Source organism: Aegilops tauschii, chromosome 2, assembly GCF_002575655.3.
Source record: "Aegilops tauschii subsp. strangulata cultivar AL8/78 chromosome 2, Aet v6.0, whole genome shotgun sequence".
Taxonomy (NCBI): domain Eukaryota; kingdom Viridiplantae; phylum Streptophyta; class Magnoliopsida; order Poales; family Poaceae; genus Aegilops; species Aegilops tauschii.
In genome coordinates this window covers 500,372,563-500,394,576 of record NC_053036.3, presented here as the reverse complement: position 1 = coordinate 500,394,576, position 22,014 = coordinate 500,372,563, and the positions used below count along the sequence as shown (strand labels likewise).

The 22,014-nt window shown below is 50.0% G+C and overlaps 1 long non-coding RNA gene across 1 annotated transcript; it reads right to left on the bottom strand.

Annotated features, from left to right (window-relative positions):
* Nucleotides 1–2,086: 2,086 nt before the first annotated feature.
* Nucleotides 2,087–2,987, bottom strand: LOC120974647 (uncharacterized). The gene is made up of 4 exons (XR_005769995.3): nucleotides 2,868–2,987; nucleotides 2,473–2,788; nucleotides 2,293–2,394; nucleotides 2,087–2,217 (listed from the first exon to the last, which is right to left on the bottom strand). It is a non-coding gene; the product is annotated as an uncharacterized lncRNA (long non-coding RNA).
* Between the last annotated feature and the right edge of the window lie 19,027 nt (nucleotides 2,988–22,014).

Genomic DNA, 22,014 nt, shown 5'->3' with positions numbered 1-22,014 from the left:
GTATGTATCGATCGATCGATCGACATGGACTATGGGTCTATGGGAGGCAGCATGCCATGATGAGAAATCTTAGCCGCTGGATCTCCTCCGTCATCCCTCCCATTGCTGTCTCTTGTCTCGTCTGTTGGCCCTTCCTTTTGCCCCGCGGGTTCACGTAGTACTAGTAGTAGTACTACGCTAGGCCGGCCAGCCACGGCGAAAAGGATCTGCGACCCGTATGTCTTGTCAGCCAGGCTACCCATGATTCTTGCCACCGAAACGGAATATAATCCTCCGCGTACATGCAGGCAGAGATTGGACGTGGACGTCCGGAAGGAGCTTTTTCACGGGGTTCAACTCAAGTGAGCAGACGCTACTCGCTCGCTGTGCAAGCGCTGATGCGCAATGCATGGGTGTTCTTCGGACGGCGCGTTTACGTCACGCGCGCTGGCACTGGGACACGGCAACGGCATGCACGACATGTCCCGTCCACGGGCGGGCGCGTGCTCTCCTGCGGCCCGCGCGCTCCGGTGCACGCGCCGGGCCGCGCACGCACGTCCGTGACGAGCGTCTGCAACCTGAACAACGTTGGGGGAACCGGCCGACCGGCACGCATGGGCGCAGTCGCACCCCGCATGATTTGACGATCCGATGCGAGAAGCCGACGCCGCCGTGCCGCGCGCGGGCGGGTACGGTGGACGGGGGGCAGGCGCGTGCGCCGTGCCGGCCACCGTACGGGTGCCGTGTGCGCGTCCGTGCGTGCGTGGAGGCGACCGGCAACGAGCGAAACGTCGTCGCCTGTCGTGCGTGCGTGCGATCGTGTCCGTGTCGCCGAGATGATGCTGCCCCTCCGCGGGCAGCGACCCGCGTAGGGCAAATTTAACAATTTTGACCTGAAAACGAAATAAATTCACAGAATGAACTGGGTGCGAAACTATTTCACACCCCTGACCCTTTTGTGTAGCGCCCGCCACGTCGGCGCCACACCCTACGGTGCAGCGCCTAGCTCCGGGGCGTTGCACCTCTGTCCACCGTGGCAGCCCATGGGCCCGCACCCAGCAGTGCAACGCCTCCGAGCTAGGCGCCGCACATGTAATGTGCAGCGCCTAGCCGCTAGGCGCTGCACTGTGACTTATCCAGCCACTTGGCTGGGCACCAGAAGTATGGCTAGTTACAGACATATGCAGCGCCTAGCACGGAGGCGCCACACTCTATAGTGCAGCGCCTGCGTGCTAGGCGTTGCACTGTAGAGTGCGGCGCCTCCAAGCTAGGCGCTGCATATGTCTGTAGCTATCCAGAAAGCAACAGAAGTATGGCTAGTTACAGACATATGCAGCGCCTATCACGGAGGCGCCACACTCTACAGTGCAACGCCTAGCTCGCAGGCGTTGCACTGTAGAGTGTGGCGCCTCCGTGCTGCACAAACACTTAGCAATTTTTTTGCCTGAAACATGAGGCCTACCTACTGTGCCTCCTCCCCCTCTCTACTAGGTCTTTTTCAGCCACAGTTCAACAATTCGTATAACAAACATTCAAGTTCAAAAAGGGTTCATAAAAGACATCATTTCTTAGAAAGGACCATCACAATAAGTTCCAGTGTACCATAGAGCTACCACCACTCCAAGTTCAACGGCATAAAAGGTACGACCACTCCAAGTTCAACGACATAACAAATCGCACTCGAAGTTCAACATTATAAAAAAACTAAGATGACTAGTGCTTTCCACGCTTGCTGGGTCCTCCCCCCTCTTGACGCTTATCTTCTTCACCTTCCTAGGAAGAGGAACCCGCTCCGGCTCCAGCTCCGCCTCCGGTTCGACATCGTCATCCAAATAGTCATCCAAAGCCGCCATCCGCGAGGGCCGACCGTCTTTTTGCCTCTTTGGGTGAAGTCTTCAGGTGTGTACTTGTTGATTCCCCTCCTAGGCTTCAACTCGTATGCAGACCGAGCCCGGTACGTCCCCAAGGTCATATCATCAGCAACCTATGCATCAACAAAAGATATGAAAAGACCGTGTGTGAGGATATAGTTAGCAATGCATCAACAAATGGATATATATCGTCATGGCATACCTCTTGGGTGACCACACCCACATCCTCATCCTCGAAAGGTTCACCATGGCTCTGCCCCGAAGCGGGATCTGATGGTGTCGCCGACCTAGACCGTTCTGGTGATACATACTCGGGGTCACGACAACCGAAAAGGTTTGATAGCCGCCTTAACTTTTGGCCCTGGCGCTGCAACATGTACAAGTGAATGAGACATGGAACATACCAACAAATGTTAAGTGCTAGTTTGAAGGAGATGTGAACCTTAATGAATTCTCGAAGTGCACCTTCCCCATCGCTTTTGCCAGCCGGGGTTGTTTCCAGAATAGTCTCGGTCTCGTCAGCTGCTTTCTTGATCTGGGCACGCTATGAACAGAAACGATATCAAAGTGTTAGGCAAGCGAAGATGTGAAAAGTGCGAATGGAAAAGCAAAAAGGGCTCACCACAAAGTTCATCATTGGAGCTGAAGGGATCACCGAGTTGCCTTTCCTGACTAATGCGTTGTACTGGTGCTGGGCTACCTCATCAAAAACGGTGGGTTCTTCCAGAATCTCCTCAGCATACGCCGGCTGGCATACCTCCACGCGGGTACTTGCAAGAAACCATGCGAGATAGTTGTTGAACGCGATCGGGCAGTGCTCACGAAGCTGGGCTCGTTTTCCAGCCCTTGCTTGCTCCACACTAAGAGCGAACTGCACGACTTACTTCCTGTGATGGCTGGCCCAATCCTTGATCTTCCGCTGCTTTTTCCTATCCAACCTGCAAGTTAGAAACAGAATATTAACATCATCGAAACCGTCGAGAAGCTGCTAAGTGCTCAAGGTTAATTATATCTTACGCGTGTAGCAACTTGTCCGTGTCCTCCCACTCCGACGGGTGTGGCTGGAACAAACCAAACTGGCGGAACACCCGATGTGGCAGGTGAAGCTCAACCGCCCAGTTGCATATCAGTGGGCACCACATATGCCAGAGATCCCTATCCCTAATGCACATCGGATTAAGCCTGAACTCTATAGGGTTACCAAAACTCTCTCCTTTTCCATACGGCTCCCATTCCACCTGTAAAATGGGATTGAATGCAAAATTGATATCGAGTGAAGATACAAGCATGATAATCACTTATGCAAGGTCGGTTCACCTGCTCAGGCGTGATCGCGTCCAGCTCGCTCTTGTACAACTTGTACATTACTGAGGGATCATCCGTCGTCTCATTTAACACATCCCACTTGTAAGCCTAAGTGGGGAGCCGTAGTGGGTCGTCTTTATCGTCCCAATCCTCGTACTTCACGGTCTTAGGTCGTCCAACCGGCAAACGCTCCCAGCTCCATATGGAAAATGCGAGCAGACAACCACCAATACCTCCAGTGTGCCTACAACTGGCATCGTCCAACTGCACATAAAAAAGAACATGGTCAAATTTGCCGCAAGAGCGCATTGATAATGTATCAATGAAGTGAAAAGGAAACAACTTCATACCTGTCGATACAAGTAAGCTAGTGTCGCCGAACCCCAACTCCATTTGCTATCGAAGACGGTCAACGCCTTCAGCCACATCCATGGAGCATTCTTGCCTGTGCCATCAGCAAACATTGTCCTCGATATCACGTACCACATGTAGACACGAGCATATGTCTTCACCATGTCCTCATTAGCATCATCGGGGCAATGACAGAAGTTCGATGATATCCACGTGAAAGTAGCGCCCGCTGCGACTCTTTCCTTCTTCTTATGTTCTGCTTCTGGCTCCCGAGGCTCCGGAGGAACCATACCGATAAGGCCTTGCATCTGCGCGCGCCACCCTTCAGAATCGGTGTTCATACATAAAGGATTGCCATCGATAGGAAGACCGGTGATCATAGCAATATCCTGCAGCGTCACGGTCATCTCCCCGGTCCGAAGATGGAAAGTGTGTGTCTCCGGCCTCCAATGATCAATAAGCGCGGTGAGTGCTGCAGCATTGTTGGGTGGCGTCGACTGGCGGACCAACTCAATGAAAGGGAGAAGTCCTGCCTCCCTAACATAAGGTGTGTACCGCTCATCATAGCGCATCCCTCCAAGGCTGATCCCGTGAGACCGAAGCTTCAGAGGTGCAAGCTCCTACAAACAAACAAATCATAACATTACATATGGGGCATTTGTGTTTGAAAAAACATACGAAATTCATAACACCGGCCACTTTCAGTATTACCCACTGCTGCACCGACATAGCGTAGGATCGGTGTTGTTTGTCCCAATGAATATCGAGAAGCCAAACCATCCTAACAATTTCAACAAAGCATTCTTGTCAACACGATTATCTTTTCAATTCAAAAAAACTAAAGTAGACCTACTACATGCAAGATTCAAAGCATATGTATCCAAAGCATTTTTCTCAATACGAGTATAATTTTAGTACAAATAAACTAAACTAGGCCTACTTCATACAAATAACTTCTCCATAGAAATAACATGTCAATCTATGTATCCAAACTATATAAATAACATGTCAACCTATCTATCCAAACCACATTCTAATCTAACAAGGGTTCCCCAAATCTAATATATGCAAGATTCAAACAAAAGTTGCCCAAATCTAATACATGCAAGATTCAAACAAGGGTTCCCCAAATTTTCAAAATATAATATTTTCTATGGATAGAAAGAAGGGGATCGGAGGAGAGTACCTTCTACGATGGATTGGTGAAGAAATGCACGGACCAAATCGTCGGATCGGAAGGATTTGGGAGAGGGGATTGAGAGGGGGAGTGCAGATGGCCGCCGCCCTGTTTTTCTGTAACTGCCAATGGGGAGGGTGGGGGAGGAGAGGGCTGGCGCGTTTGCAGATAAGTCACAGTGCAGCGCCTAGCCGCTAGGCGCTGCACATTACATGTGTGGCGCCTAGCTCGGAGGCGTTGTACTGCTGGGTGCGGGCCCATGGGCTGCCACGGTGGACAGAGGAGCAACGCCCCGGAGCTAGGCGCTGCACCGTAGGGTGTGGCGCCGGCGTGGCGGGCGCTACACAAAAGGGTTAGGGGTGTGAAATAGTTTCGCACCCAGTTCATTCTATAAATTTATTTCGTTTTCAGGTTAAAATTGTCAAATTTGCCCCCGCGTAGTACGTGGGACCGGCCCGGCCTCCGAAAGCCTGGGCAACCGGCGCCCGCACCGCCATTACAAAAGCGCAGACTGCATGCACCACTCGCCCGCCCCGTCCACCTTATCGGATTGGATCTTGGTCGCTTCCCTTGCCTCCTCTCAGTCACGGAGATCGCGTCTATGTCGCCGTCCGTGTGACAAACAAACTAGTACTACTACCACGAGTGGTACGCACACAGGCAGAACGCAGGAAACTGTCAAGAAGAGAGAAATTTAAGATATTTGAGCTAGCAGATACGTACCTTAAATCTGGAGCTCGAAAAGGCTGCAAATAAAGTAACAATATCGGCAGTACTACATCACACGTCTCTCAGCCACCCGTGGAAAGGCTATACATAGGCCTCAAGGGAGGGCCAGATAGCCATCTTGGGAGAGGTAGCGGCCGGATACGGGGATATGCGTCATGATGGTCTGGTCGCTAGGCCGGTCGAGCGTGAAGAAACAAGGGAACCCGGGGCCGAAGCTGGAAAGGCCGTTTAATTTGGAGGCATTCGAGCGGCTCATGATTCTCATACACAAGGTGCACGCATACATAGACGCAACTGAAAAGCAAGAGAAAGGAGACGTGATGATGCCGATCGAGTTCGAGGACCATCGATCTGCTCACTAGAGTGATTGGTTCATGATAGAAATGGCTTATAGAAATGACCTCCTAAACATAACCAAATCTAATGAAGCTCCATTAGACACAACGGTGGAATCAAAAGCACCAACTAAGTGCAACTCCAACGCCGACCCGCAAACCTCCCGCACTTCTCCACCGCCCGCTGCATGATTGACTGAACACGCCTCCTTGCCGCATTCATACGCCTTTCATTAAACCCGCGTGGAAGCCAAGAAACCTACTCCGACCACATGTCCGCTGATGAGCAGGCCGGCATTAAATCCCGTCCGCCCTCTATTTAAACGAGGCAAGACGCCGGGACAAAATCACACCCCTTCGCCGCTCCGCCATCTCCTCCTTAACCACTCTTCTGATGGCTTCCGAAGAACAGTTCTCTGGCATACAAGCCGTCTAGGTGGTCCGCCGAGCCCGCCGGATATGAGCGAGGTAGTTCGCTGCTCCGCCTCTCGCGCCTGACCAACGGAGCAAGTTGTCGCCCCAAGCTGCCGCGTGGTTCGGCAACTCACCGCTCCAGGCCAACTCGATGAGGAGTGGCGATTTGCTCCACACGGGCACGGCGGGGAGCACGACGGCATGGGCATCGCCGCATCTAGTGCATGCAACCGTGCCATCCACCGTCGACGTGCGCGTAGCCGCACCATGCACGCAGAGAAAGAATTCGGCTGCACAGATGTCGACGAGGTGGTGGCCTGCACGGCCGCGCCCGTCGCCATCATCGAGTAGAAGTAGAACATGGGAGGCCGCCGCCGCTTGGGTCCCAGATGAGGCCATGTCGGCATACACAGCTGGTGTCCTTCTCGGCTCTTCTCATGCGAGGACCTCCGTCGATCCCACATGGTCTCCAGGGAAGCGGAGCTGCCGCCTTCCCCTCCTGTTGAAGCATCAGCCGGGGGTTCCACTCCGGTGAGCCGTGGGGAAGCGAGCCGTACTTTGCGCTGAAGTATATACCTCCGGGGCTCCCAGCAGTTCGGTGATCGGACTGCCAAACATGAGGAAGACAGAGGGATTCGCGGGCGGCCATTTAGACTAAGTATTATTATACCTCCAGAACCGGACTGGCACCGCTTACTTGATGTAAATATAATGAAATCTTGTTGGGGAACGCAGTAATTTCAAAAAAAAATCCTACACACACGCAAGATCATGGTGATGCATAGCAACGAGAGGGGAGAGTGTAGTCCATGTACCCTCGTAGACCGTAAGCGGAAGCGTTATGACAACGCGGTTGATGTAGTCGTACGTCTTCACGATCCGACCGATCCTAGTACCGAAAGTACGGCACCTCCGCGATCTGCACACGTTCGGCTCGGTGACGTCCCACGAACTCTTGATCCAGCTGAGTGTCGAGGGAGAGCTTCGTCAGCACGACAGCGTGATGACGGTGATGATGAAGCTACCGGCGCAGGGCTCTGCCTAAGCACTGCAACGATATGACCGAGGTGGATTATGGTGGAGGGGCACCGCACACGGCTAAGAGATCAATGATCAACTTGTGTGTCTATGGGGTGCCCCCTCCCCCGTATATAAAGGAGTGGAGGAGGGGGAGGGCCGGCCCTCTATGGTGCGCCCTGGAGGAGTCCTACTCCCACCGGGAGTAGGATCCCCCCCTTCCCTAGTTGGACTAGGAGAGAAGGAAGGGGGAGAGAGGGAGGAAGGAAAGGGGGGCGCCGCCCCCCTCCTAGTCCAATTCGGACCAAAGGGGGAGAGGGCGCGCGACCTACCCTGGCTGCCCCTCTCTCTCCACTAAAGCCCACTAGGGCCCATATACTCCCCGGGGGGTTCCGGTAACCCCCCGGTACTCCGGTATATGCCCAAACTCTCTCGAAACCTTTCCGATGTCCAAACATAGTAATCCAATATATCGATCTTTATGTCTCGACCATTTCGAGTCTCATCGTCATGTCTGTGATCATATCCGGCACTTCGAACTACCTTCGGTACATCAAAACACATAAACTCATAATACCGATCGTCACCGAACGTTAAGCGTGCGAACCCTACGGGTTCGAGAACTATGTAGACATGACCGAAACTCATCTTTGGTTAATAACCAATAGCGGAACCTGGATGTTCATATTGGTTCCTACATATTCTACGAAGATCTTTATCGGTCAAACCGCATAATAACATACGTTGTTCCATTTGTCATCGGTATGTTACTTGCCCGAGATTCGATCATCGGTATCTCAATACCTAGTTCAATCTCGTTACCGGCAAGTTTATTTACTCGTTCTGTAATGCATCACTCCTCAACTAACTCATTAGTCACATTGCTTGCAAGGCTTATAGTGATGTGCATGACCGATAGGGTCCAGAGATACCTCTCCGACAATCGGAGTGACAAATCCTAATCTCGATCTATGCCAGCCCAACAAACACCATCGAAGACACCTGTAGAGCACCTTTATAATCACCCAGTTATGTTGTGATGTTTGGTAGCACACTAAGTGTTCCTCCGGTATTCGGGAGTTGCATAATCTCATAGTCATAGGAACATGTATAAGTCATGAAGAAATCAATAGCAAATAAACTAAACGATCAAGTGCTAGGCTAACGGAATGGGTCAAGTCAATCACATCATTCTCCAATGATGTGATCCCGTTAATCAAATGACAACTCATGTCTATGGCTAGGAAACCTAACCATCTTTGATTCAACGAGCTAGTCAAGTAGAGGCATACTAGTGACACTCTGTTTGTCTATGTATTACACATGTACTAAGTTTCCGGTTAATACAATTCTAGCATGAATAATAAACATTTATCATGATATAAGAAAATATAAATAACAACTTTATTATTGCCTCTAGGGCATATTTCCTTCAAATATGTCATGTTTGTATGAAAATCCGTCATTTTTATATGAAACCCGGCCGTGTTTGCACAAATTTTGTCTGACTAGTTCGAGTTGTTGTGAAAATGTATGCGGCTACGATTAGATGGCGTCCTCCTGCATCCGTGTCCGTGGACCGACCCCCCCCCCCCCCCCCCCCTTGTCCGTGGATGAATGCGGGAGGAAATTTGCGGGTTTCCGTTGGAGATGCCCTAAGCTAGCTGAGCACAAAAGGCGATGTCAACTCAACGTGCTCTGGGGGGTACGTAGCTCAACCCAGATAGCTTACATATATGTACCATTTTTTTCGAAAAGGATCCAAAAACAATTGAAAATGTTCTCCACAAGTATAAAACATCTCAAACATGATAAAATTTTCATTGAGGTCCCTAGACCACTAAACTCAAGAACTCTAGAGCTCTATAAACCACAAAAACAAATGTATGGATGACAGTGATAATGGGCCAAATTAATGCCCAAACTTAAATTAGGTACTACGTAGTTATTCCTCATTTTAGTTTATTGAGCTATAACTCAAATCTTGATTTGAAATTTTGTGGGGTAGTACATCCATGTCAAAAATATCAAAAAAAAGGAACATTTATGACGTTCAACCGGTGTAGGGCGCACGGGGTGCACCAAATACATTTCCGTTCAACCCGGTGGTACCGGTAAATAACCGATAGAGGAAAGCAATGACATACACCATGTTTGTCTCTTGTGAATCTGGGACAAAAAGAGGCGTTCGTGTCTTCACGTCAAGTCCACCATGACATGACATGAAACATCAAGAATGAGCCGTGAAAGGTGGGCAAAAGACATAAATTTGACCTCAGGGCGAAACTATTTCACAAACTAAACTATGTTTGAAAGTATTTCACCCAGCTGACCCCTAATGTGCAGCGCCTAACAGCAAGACGCTACACTCTATTGTGTAGCGCCTAACACATAGGCGCCACACTGTGCAGCGCCTAACTGTAAGGAGTTGCACTACACTGTGCAGCGCCTAGCTGTAAGGAGTTGCACAGTAGAGTGCAGCGCCTTACTGTTGGGAGCTGCACAAAAGGGTCAGCGGTGTGAAATATTTTCAAAAATAGTTTAGTTTGTGAAATACTTCCGCTTTGAGGTCAAATTTGTCAATTCTGCCGGAAAGGTGAAGTATGTGGGGAATATCATACTGGAGAGTAGGTTTTAATTTTCACCATTTATGTTTGACAGATTTTTACTCCTTTCCTTTCTAGGGGATATGTTTACCCTTCTTAATTAAAGAAGAGCCCCCCTGCAATTTCTCGTGGAACTTTTAATAGCTAGCCCCGGTTAAGACCAATTGGGGTGAAACTGATGGTGATGGCCTACTTAGACATGTATGGGTGAAACCATATTGCTACCCCATAAGGAATGAAACTGCCCAATACCATACGTTTAATTGCAAACAAGCCACTCAACTTAAATTGCTTTAAATATATCACCAGTTCATGGGATTATTCATCTTTTTAGAAATTGGTCACGGAGCTAATTTAAACTAGATAACACCCAGCACATTACTACAGAAATTTATAGCACTGAAGTGGCGTTCCCTATTCTCGCCATGTCAACGTATCCGACATAGAAGTAAGTAGAGGGTGATCGCATGTTACAGTGCTTCATGACCTTCTACTTCAGTTGCTGAAAAAATAATCATGTGGTAGAGTCAATAATTTTCTATTAGGAATTACTGAACTCAATCACTTGTTGTCGTTACTCAACAGTTTTCCGTTGAGGTCTATCCTGTAGAGATAGTCAAATTGGATCATCGGTTTCTAGGTTTCGCCATAAACCTAATTGGTTACTTCAAATTATATAGATCAATAGTTCAAACCACACTCAAAGGCCGGGCATTTCTCATTGATATAGGAGCTTTTGTACCATAAGCAATAGTACCTCAAATTATAGCCCCTCTGGGATATAAAATATATCTCATTGCATGTGATTGATGCTGTGGACTGTGGAGGGCTTGCATCTCCTGAAAAAATGAGTTATGGATGTTTTGAATGCCCTTGATGATGTTCGAAATAGGATCACCTACTTAGATATGTAGAATTAGTCGTTATTTTCTCGAATTCTGATTGTGAGTGAAGTTCTGCAACATATCATGTGTTTGCAGATTTGGTTATGTAAACACGACATTATATTTGACAAACGAAATTAAGAACAGATTGGAGTCCACCGCAAGTTATGGCTATGCATGAGCTGTCGGCGATCCTAAAAATCCACTACAACAATTGCAGGACAAGAAGCTGATGATGTACGAAGTTGGAGCTGGTTATCAAAGATTTGTGTCTTTGTTTGGGCTACATCTTCAACACAGGATATGTAGTTCTTGTTTTCACGTTTTCATTGCATGACACATTTTGAGTTATTTATCTTTTTCATTTGGTTCAATATATTGTAATGAGAGCAATGTGTGTATTGCTCAAGATGAGTTATATTTTTTCGACAAAGAGCGCTTTTATTAACTCAAACTGCAGCATCAAGATGAGCTATACTCATCATCTAAATAAATAACATGTCACTTAAAAACAATTGAGGGGAAAAAGAGGAGGTGGTGTCGACAGCGCCCTCCTCTCCCTCTTCTGGTGCCCCCCTGCAGCAAACGGACAATGGGGCTGTCTATCCGAGCAATGATGTCCATTTTTCTTTTGGCAAGATGAGTAGACTATGAAAACAAGGACTAGACAGGGACGAAAAAGTGAGAGACCAAAGGATCAGACAAAGAAAATGGTTGCACACTTGCACACGCAAGAACACTCAGCCTACGATCCCTACCTAGGTGCTGGCTACCCGCTCCCTGTACAGTACTGGTCTACCACTTTGGGTTTCTATTCTTTTCTTGCTGCATCTCTAGACTGTACACTGTGGACTGTGGTAGTAGACTCCCAGTATGCATGTACTGCTGTCTGTTCGTCTCTCTGCGGTCCTCCCTTTCCAGGGAAACCAAACCATGCAGAAAGACTTGGCAACGGAACTGTGCAACGCCGCTGCTCCGCACATGCTTCCTGTCCCTCTCCCTCCCTCCGTCTCGACATAGACCTGGGGTTGGGCCTGATCTACGCGTCCTACCCAAGGTCACTGTCTTAGAAACAAAGAAGTTCAAGAGGCAATAGGGAAGGCTCAACAAAGGTGACGAGTGCAATCCACTCGACCTACCATTCACTCAGAGACCCCTCCTTCTTTAGGTCACTCGACCACTCAAGCATTCGACCATGCAAGAAACCACTCGACATACCGAAGATCAAAAGTCGCTCAGCACAACAACGGTCGGACGTTTATTCATAGACTTAATGATCATTTATAGCACTTTATTACGGACGTTACCTGTAACGCTTCTTCTTTATGTATATTGAACCCTTGATAACGGGGGATGGCCGGGGTCCTGGCGCACTCTATATATGCCACCCCTCTCCTCTGAGACAAGGGTTTGCACCCCTGTAAACACACACATACATAATCCAGTCGACCGCCTCCGGGCTCCGAGACGTAGGGCTGTTACTTCTTCTGAGAAGGGCCTGAACTCGTAAAATTCGTGTGTACAACTTCGCCATAGCTAGGATCTTGTCTCTCCATACTTACCCCCCTACTCTACTGTCAATCTTAGTACCACGACAGTTGGCGCCCACCGTGGGGCAGGTGTCTTAGCGACTTGTTGGAGAAGTTGCGATTTTTCCGATCCCCATCATCATGGTTTCTGGCGGAGGATTGGCCGAGGGCCGCGAGATCCGTCTCGGGGCGCTCGTGTTCGTCGCCGACGACTCCGCTTGGCTCCAAGAGGCTCCACTCGACGTCGAGGCGCTCCCCGTCCGCGGGGCAACGCACTTTCGCGCGTGCGTCCGCGGCGTCCTTCTTCGGCAGCCGTCGACTCGGTATCGGTCGGCTCCTGTGGCGTCCTCGCTCCCTGCTGCTCGTCGGCGCAAGCGTTCCGGTCGGTCGCGACTCCAGCGGTGGGTGAGGCACGCGGTGGCTCGCCAGTCGGCCACCCCACAAGTCGCGGCAATCGAGCTCGACGAAACTCTCTACGGCCTGTTCGACTGGCTCCGTCGAGACTGCATCCAAGTGCGACAGCAGTGACCCCGTGGCGGAAGTCCTGATGGTCAACGGGCCGCGCAGTCCTCCTGGCTTCCCCCGCGACGACGGTGGCGATGGCGGCGGCGACCGTCGCACGTCCACGAGGAGTACCGCCTCGAGCCCCTCTCTTTGCAGCAGAGGGAAGAGCTTCGCCGCCGTAACATGGATGCACTTCACACTCCTATTGTTGGAGAAACCCCCGAGGCCCAGGCCTTGGAGGAGGCGCGCCTGGCCAACTTGGCCGAGCGCACTCGACTGGAGAACCTCCAGCACGCACTCGACGAGCGTGCTCGGCAGCGGATTCCTGAGTCCAGTCGACGACATCTTTTTCCGCCTCCAACTCAGGTATACCGAACTCCGATTCAGAATCTCACAGCTGCAGCCCGAATAGCAGAGTCGATTCAGCCTTGCCAGTCGGAAGCTGGCAGAGGTTTGATGCAGATCCGGGCTTTACTTAGGGCCGCAGGAGAGCAGAACACAGCAGTATCACAGTCACGGAATAGGATTCATAGCAGATCTGTGATGGCAGACACAGTTCAGTCGGCTCACAGCCCAAGATCGCCCCCGAGGCATGAGGGACGTGGAGACCGGCGAGATCAGTACAGAAATCGTGAGCAGTATGATCACCGACTCGACCATGATGATCGTCGTCGAGTGCCCACTCCCCCCCCCCCCCGAGGAGTGGGTCATACGTGCCTCGACAGCATGATGACAGACACCCCTCACAGTGGTGGGCGAAGAATTCCAGTCGACCCCCGAGAGCCGGGCTTTGATGCGAGATCTATTCTCGTTCAGGGCTTGGTTGACAGGAACAGAGCCCACACAGAAGGTCATGACAGAGATTATCCGACTGGCAGCAGAGTGCATGTCTCAGGTCCAGAGTGTTTCAACAGAGCCATCAGGGCTGCGGTGATTCCTCCCAACTTCAGGTTGGCGACTGGAGTCAGCAAGTTTACTGGTGAGTCCAAGCCTGACACTTGGCTTGAGGACTACCGAGTGGCTGTTCAAATTGGCGGCGGCAATGATGTAGTGGCCATGAAGCACCTTCCTCTGATGTTGGAAGGCTCAGCCAGAGCATGGTTGAATCAGCTAGCACTTGGCAGCATATATAGTTGGGAAGAACTTGCCCGAGTGTTCGTTAGAACCTTTGAAGGTACATGCAAACGACCAGCAGGCTTAACAGAGTTGCAATCCTGTGTGAAGAAACCAAATGAAACCTTGAGGGATTATATCCAAAGATGGATCACGTTGCACCACACAGTGGAGAATGTGTCAGATCACCAAGCAGTTTGTGCCTTCAAGGAAGGTGTCAAGTATCGAAAATTGAACCTGAAGTTCAGTCGGACCGGGGATATGTCTCTGAGTCGGATGATGGAGATTGCCACCAAGTATGCTAATGGTGAAGAGGAGGATCGACTCCGGAGTGGCAAGCACAAAACAGTCGCCCAAGAAACCGGAGGAGGGAATTCCAGTCGGAAGCAGAAGCGCAAAGCCGAGCCAGCTGCTCCTGGTGAAGCCTTAGCCGTGACTCAAGGAAAGTTCAAGGGGAAGCCCAAAGGGTCGTGGAACCCCAAGAAAGTGAAAGATCAAGATGGAAATGATGTGTTGGATTTACCATGCCACATTCACACCAAAAAAGATGAAGAGGGTAATTTCATTTACCCTAAACACACCACTCGACGGTGTCGGCTCCTGATCTAGCAGTTCCGAGAGAAACAACCCAAGGAGAAGGAAAAGGAGTCGGACAAGGGTGAGGATAAGGAAGAAGATGATGATGGTTTCCCCAACGTCAATTCCACTCTGATGATTTTTGCTGATGTTGAGAGCAAAAGTCGACTGAAAGTCATTAACAGAGAAGTGAACATGGTCGCTCCGGCGACACCCAGTTATTTGAAGTGGTCTCAGACTGCCATTACATTCGACCAGTCTGATCACCCAGCGCGCATAGCCACCCCTGGGAGGCAAGCGTTGGTGGTCGACCCAGTTGTTGAAGGCACTCGGCTGACTAAGGTGCTGATGGATGGTGGCAGTAGCCTGAATATCCTTTATGTTGAAACCTTGAAAGGGATGGGCATTCCGATGTCCAAACTTAGTGAAAGCAATATGAGTTTCCATGGGCTTATACCTGGCAAGAAGGCTGAATCACTCGGCCAGATCACCCTCGATGTGGTTTTCGGTGATTCCAAGAATTACCGCAAGGAAAAGTTGACATTTGAAGTCGTGGATTTCCAGAGTGCTTATCATGCTATTCTAGGTAGGCCTGCTTATGCATGTTTTATGGCTCGGCCATGTTACGTGTACCTCAAATTGAAGATGCCTGGTCCCAGAGGAGTGATCACTATCACTGGCAATCGGCAGAAGGCAGAAGAGTGCTTCCAAAAGGGCTCAAAGATCGCCGATGCACAAATGGCACTAGTAGAATTGCAAGAGTATCAGAAAAATGCAGATCCGAGTGATTTGCTGCGAGCCAAGAAGCCTGCCACGGACTCTGCATTTCAGTCGTCCGGTGAAACGAAGCCGATTCATATTCACCCGACCGATTCCAATGCTGCTCCGACTCACATCTCAACAACACTCGACAGCAAATAGGAAGAAGCGCTCATCCAGTTCCTCCGTGAGAACTGGGACATCTTTGCATGGAAACCTTCTGACATGCCGGGTGTTCCCAGGGGGCTGGCTGAGCACCGTTTACGAGTCGACCCAAAAGTGAAACCAGTCAAGGAACATCTTCGACGGTCCGCCGTACAGAAGAGAAAAGCAATTGGTGAATAAGTGGCTCGGCTCCTGGCAGCTGAGTTCATCCGAGAGATTTACCACTCCGAGTGGCTCGCCAATGTTGTCATGGTCCCCAAGAAGGACGACTCGCTTCGCATGTGCATTGACTTCAAGCATATCAATCGGGCCTGCCCGAAAGATCATTTTCCTCTCCCCCGCATCGATCAAATAGTCGACTCGACTGCGGGGTGTGAGCGATTGTCCTTTTTGGACGCCTATTCCGGGTATCATCAGATCCGACTGTGTGGACCCGATGAGATAAAAACAGCTTTCATCACTCCATTCGGGTGCTTCTGTTATGTCACCATGTCATTTGGCCTCAAGAACGCCGGAGCCACATTCATGAGAATGATTCAGAAGTGTTTACTCACCCAAATCAGTCGAAATGTGGAAGCTTATATGGATGATACTGTGGTCAAGTCGCGTAAAGGTACCAACCTGCTGGCTGACCTTGCTGAAACCTTTGCCAACCTCAGAAGGTATGATATCAAACTTAATCCATCAAAGTGCACATTCGGAGTTCCTGGCGGAAAATTACTCGGCTTCCTCATTTCCGAACGAGGGATCGACGCTAACCCAGAGAAAGTTGGTGCTATACTCCGGATGAAATGCCCTGTGCGTGTGCACGATGTCCAGAAGCTTACTGGTTGTTTGGCCGCCTTGAGTCGATTCATTTCTCGCCCTGGTGAAAAGGCATTGCCTCTTTACCGACTGATGAAGAAGTCTAATAAGTTCGAGTGGACTCCTGAAGCTGATGCAGCATTTGTAGAGCTCAAAGCCCTGCTTTCCACCCAGCCGGTGCTCGCTGCCCCAATCAGCAAAGAGCCTTTACTGCTTTATATTGCAGCCACTGGACAAGTTGCCAGTACATTACTCACGGTCGAGCGGGAAGAAGAAGGAAAAACCTATAAAGTTCATTGCCCAGTGTACTATATGTCTGAAGTCCTGACTCCATCCAAACAAAGATATCCGCATTATCAGAAGCTTGTCTATGGGATTTACATGACCACGAAGAAGGTTGCACACTATTTCTCTGATCACTCCATTACAGTCGTCAGTGACGCACCATTATCAGAGATTCTGAACAACAGAGATGCAACTGGTCGAGTGGAAAAATGGGCAATTGAACTCCTTCCCTTGGATATCAAGTTTGAGGCAAAGAAAGCTATCAAGTCCCAAGCAATAGCAGACTTCCTCGCCGAGTGGATCGAACAGCAACTACCGACTCAAGTTCACTGGGAGCATTGGACCATGTTCTTTGACGGATCCAAGGTGCTGAATGGTTCCGGTGCTGGGGTGGTATTGGTATCCCCCCGAGGAGACACGCTCAGATATGTCCTCCAGATTCACTTTGATTCCTCCAACAACGAAGCTGAATATGAAGCACTTTTGTATGGGTTGCGTATGGCCATTTCACTCGGCGTCCGTCGCCTCATGGTCTACGGTGACTCGGATTTGGTAGTTAATCAAGTGATGAAGGAGTGTGATGTTAGAAGCCTATGACTGGTTACTATAGTGAAGTGAGAAAGTTGGAAAAGAAGTTTGAAGGGTTAGAGCTCCACCATATACCCCGACTGAAAAATCAAGCAGCTGATGATTTGGCAAAGATAGGTTCCAAGAGGGAGGCCATTCCTAGTAACGTGTTTTTGGAACACATTCATACACCTTCAGTTCAAGAAGATCCTTTCACTGAAGAGCCCCCGCAGCCTAAGAGTGCCACAGATCCGACTGAAGTCGAAGTTCCAGTCGTGGTCGATTTGATCATGGAAGTTTTGGTCATCACTCCCGACTGGACAGTGCCATACATTGCGTACATACTTAGGAGGGAACTCCCAGAGGATGAAGAGGAGGCTCGACAGATTGTCCGTCGATCCAAAGCCTTTACTGTGATAAGAGGGAAGCTGTTCAGAGAAAGTGTAACTGGAGTCAACCAGAAATGCATAACACCAGAAGAAGGTCGAGTGATCCTCAACGACATCCACTCGGGGACCTGTGGCCACCATGCGTCCTCTCGGACCATTGTGGCCAAAGCATACCGAGCGGGATTTTATTGGCCACGAGCAAATGAAATGGCGAAAGATATAGTCGACAAATGTGAAGGCTGCCAGTTTTACTCCAACATGTCCCACAAGCCCGCATCAGCCCTGAAGACCATTCCACTCGTCTGGCCCTTTGCTGTTTGGGGATTAGATATGGTTGGACCCCTGAGGACCGGTAGGAGCGGCTTCACTCATGTGCTTGTAGCAGTCGACAAGTTTACCAAATGGATTGAAGCCAAGCCTATCAAGAATCTTGAAGCCAGTACTGTCGTCAGCTTCATCAGAGAGTTGACATTCAGATATGGGGTTCCGCACAGCATCATCACTGACAACGGGTCGAACTTCGATTCTGATGAGTTCAGAGCCTTCTGTGCTTCCCAAGGCACTCGAGTCGACTATGCTTCAGTTGCCCACCCCCAGTCGAATGGACAAGCGGAAAGAGCAAATGGCTTGATTCTCAAAGGACTGAGACCCCGATTGATGCGTGATCTCAAGCATGCAGCAGGCGCCTGGGTCGATGAACTTCCATCAGTTCTTTGGGGATTGAGGACAACTCCCAATCGGTCGACTGGCCGAACTCCATTCTTCTTGGTCTATGGAGCTGAAGCTGTTCTACCGAGTGACTTGCTTCACAATGCACCCCGAGTCGAGCTTTTCTCTGAATGTGAAGCAGAACAGGCCCGGCAAGACGCAGTTGATCTCCTAGAAGAGGAAATAGAGATGGCCTTGATCCGGTCGACCATTTATCAGCAAGACTTACGTCGATTCCACGCCAGAAACGTGAGGGGTCGAGCATTTCAAGAGGGAGACTTGGTTCTTCGAGTGGATCAGCAGAAACCACACAAGCTAGCCCCTACTTGGGAAGGTCCCTTCATCGTCACCAGAGTGCTCCACAATGGGGCATACCATCTTTACAATGTCGAACATTAGAAAGACGAGCCACGGGCTTGGAATGCGGAGCTGCTCCGCCCCTTTTATACTTAAGCACTCATTCTATTGAGTTGTAATAAGAAATACCTTTGTAGTCTGTTTATTAGAGACAAGAGTTTTACAGTCTTCTAAAAATGATTGTCACTGCTTGTACTTGTGTCTGAAATCCCCCAGTGGGTGACTTAGCCGCGAATCCGTTCGCCTAAGTTTATAAAATCCTACCGAGTGGTGAGCAACCCTCTCACTCGGGGGCTTAGCCGCGAATCCATTTCGCCTAAGTTTATAAAATCCTACCGAGTGGAGAGCAACCCTCTCACTCGGGGGCTTAGCCGTGAATCCGTTTCGCCTAAGTTTATAAAATCCTACCGACTGGTGAGCAAGCCTCTCACTCGGGGCCTTAGCCGCGAATCCGTTTCACCTAAGTTTATAAAATCCTGCCGAGTGGTGAGCAAGCCTCTCACTCGGGGGCTTAGCTGCAGTCCAGTACTCGCCTAAGTTTGAAAATCATGCCGAGTGGTGAGCAAGCCTCTCACTCGGGGGCTTAGCTGCAGTCCAGCACTCGCCTAAGTTTGAAAATCCTACCGAGTGGTGAGCAGGCCTCTCACTCGGGGGCTTAGCTGCAGTCCAGTACTCGCCTAAGTTTGAAAATCCTGCCGAGTGGTGAGCAAGTCTCTCGCTCGGGGGCTTAGCTGCAGTCCAGTACTCGCCTAAGTTTGAAAAAATCCTACCGAGTGGTGAGCAACCCTCTCACTCGTGGGCTTAGCTGCAGTCCAGTACTCGCCTAAGTTTGAAAAAATCCTACCGAGTGGTGAGCAACCCTCTCACTCGGGGGCTTAGCTGCAGTCCAGTACTCGCCTAAGTTTGAAAATCCTGCCGAGTGGTGAGCCACCCTCCCATTCGGAGGCTTAGCTGCAGTCCAGTACTCGCCTAAGTTTGTAACACATCCTCATCCGCAAGGACGATGAGGTGCAGGTCGACTGCAGCTTCTTCTTCAGAGCTGCGTCACAAGTACAACGTACGCTCCATCCTCATCCGCAAGGACGACGAGGTGCAGGTCGACTGGAATCCCCTCCTCAGAGCTGCATCTCAAGTACAAAGATTATTCCGAGTGAAGAACAAATTCCATTCGAAGGCAAACACAAGAATATTCAAAGATAAACCAAGTTCAGATAAACCCTAAGGTTCCGGGCTGCGAATCAAAAGTACTCGAGCATCAAGCCCGAAGAAGTTTAACGATTACACAATCACTCGGCATTCCGAGGCAAATAAAGGTGAGGCATAATGTTTTTTGGTCACTCGTCAGGAGAAGGACTGGCTGGGTTGCAGAAACTGTCAAGATCTATGCTGTCTGCAATACGAGTGGCTGCATCAAGAAAAGTGTCCATGAAGGACTGGAAAGTGTGCCTTTTTGTGTTGGCAACCTTGAGCTCCGCCAGCTTGTCTTCTTTGACATCCTTGCAGTGCACTCGGACCAGAGACAGGGCGACATCAGCGCCGCAGCGAGCAGATGACTTCTTCCATTCTTGCACTCGGTCAGGTATTTGGTTCAGTCGGACCATCAGAGACTCGAGGTCTTGAGACAGTTCCGCCTGAGGCCAGAGTTCGGCATCAACCCGAGTCATCGCAGCCTTCAGGCGGGCAAGATAAGCGACCGCGCTGTCTATGCGAGACTCCAACCGCAGCACATTCATTGCAACATCATCCTTGACTGGGCAATTTATGGGATTGACACCCGTCTCGACCCGCCCAGTTTCCGCTTCAAAGTCCTGGCAAAGTTCTGCACAGTCGAATGAATGGTGAGTCGACAATATAAAAAGATCTGTCAATCGACCATAACAAAGTCAGTCGAACATAAGTACCTTCAAGCTTCAATACCAGTTTCGCAGCAAGCTGGCCCAGATACGATTCCAAATCGCCTTTATTGGCTTTGAGGCTCCCAATCTCGTCAGTCAGCCGGTCATTGTCTTTCTTCAGTCGTTCGACCTCCCGGTTGGCGTCAGAGACAACAGTCTTCAGCTTGGAGTTCTCTTCTTCTAACTTGCCGACTGAAGCAAGCTTCTTGTCTGCAAGTGCGGTTTTCTTTCGCGCTTCCTTCTGCGCGGCAGCCAGGTCCAGATCCTTCTTCTCCAAAGCCTGCTTCATTTTCTCTAAAGAAATAACATTCTTCAGACGAGCTTGGAGTTGACGATTTTCACTACATACATCTGCTTGAGTGGAGTCACTCGGTTCAAAAAATGGAAAGGAAAAGTGCCAGTCGTAAGATGGACAGTTGACGATTGGTTACCTCCCATGGCAGCTACTTCGTCACGAGCAGTCTTGAGATTCTTCTTGGCCAATTCCAGATCAAGGTTGAGGCTGATTTGCTGCTTGTTCATTGTAGAAATTTGAGCCCTAAGATCACAAGATTTCTGCAGTCAATGTATAAGCCATATCAGTCAACTGAAATAAAAAGACATCACAGTGACAGCTACTCTAAGACTACCGCCGAATCAAACATTTTCAATGGCAGTCTCAGGGACTAACCCAGTGGGTGCACTTAGCGTGCCCCCACTGGTTTGAGTAAACACTCGACATGGTCTGCCCAGCGCGAGTTGTAAAAAAAATAGTTCTCAGACCATAGTCGACTGCCCTCAGTCAACCACGGTCTCGGGGACTACACCCAGTGGGTGCACTTAGCGTGCCCCCACTGGTTCTGGTTCCATTCGACCTGGTCCGCCCGGACCGAGTGACAAAATTCAGATTCTCAGACCACAGTCGACTGCCCGCAGTCAACTATGGTCTCGGGGACTACACCCAGTGGATGCACTCAGAGTGCCCCCACTAGTTCAAAGATTCAATCCAAGTCGATTCAAATTGACTTATGCAACTTCAAAAAAACAGTCACACCCCAGTGGGTGATCGGACGAGAAATATGATCAATCGGAAATCAACTAACCTGGACATTGGTCTGCAGAGCAGCTCCAGTGTTGAAGGCCACCTGACTGGCCTCATGCACCACTTTCATTTGCTCCATCACAAGATTCAACTGAAGAAGAGCTTCCTTGGCGGCACTTGGTGGGTCGTCTGGAGTTCGATACGCAGTAAAAAGCGATGATGGCAGAACAGTTGAAGTAGCTGCTGGGTCTGATGTGTGGAGTTGTATCGGAGCAGCAGGGGTCTGAGCAGCTGATCCTGGTGGACAATCAGTCGACAGCGGGATAGCAAAAGTGACATTGGTGCGAGCTAGATCTGTTGATCGCTCGACCGCTGTCCTAGGCACCAGTGTCGACTGAGGAACCTGAACCTCAGGTTCTTTCCCGCTCGGTCCCTTGTGTTGGGGAACAAAGTAATTTCAAAAAAATTCCTACGCACACGCAAGATCATGGTGATGCATAGCAACGAGAGGGGAGAGTGTTGTCTACGCACCCTCGTAGACCGAAAGCGGAAGTGTTAGCACAACGCGGTTGATGTAGTTGTACGTCTTCACGATCCGACCGATCAAGTACCGACGCACGGCACCTCCGAGTTCAGCACACGTTTAGCCCGATAACGTCCCTCGAACTCCGATC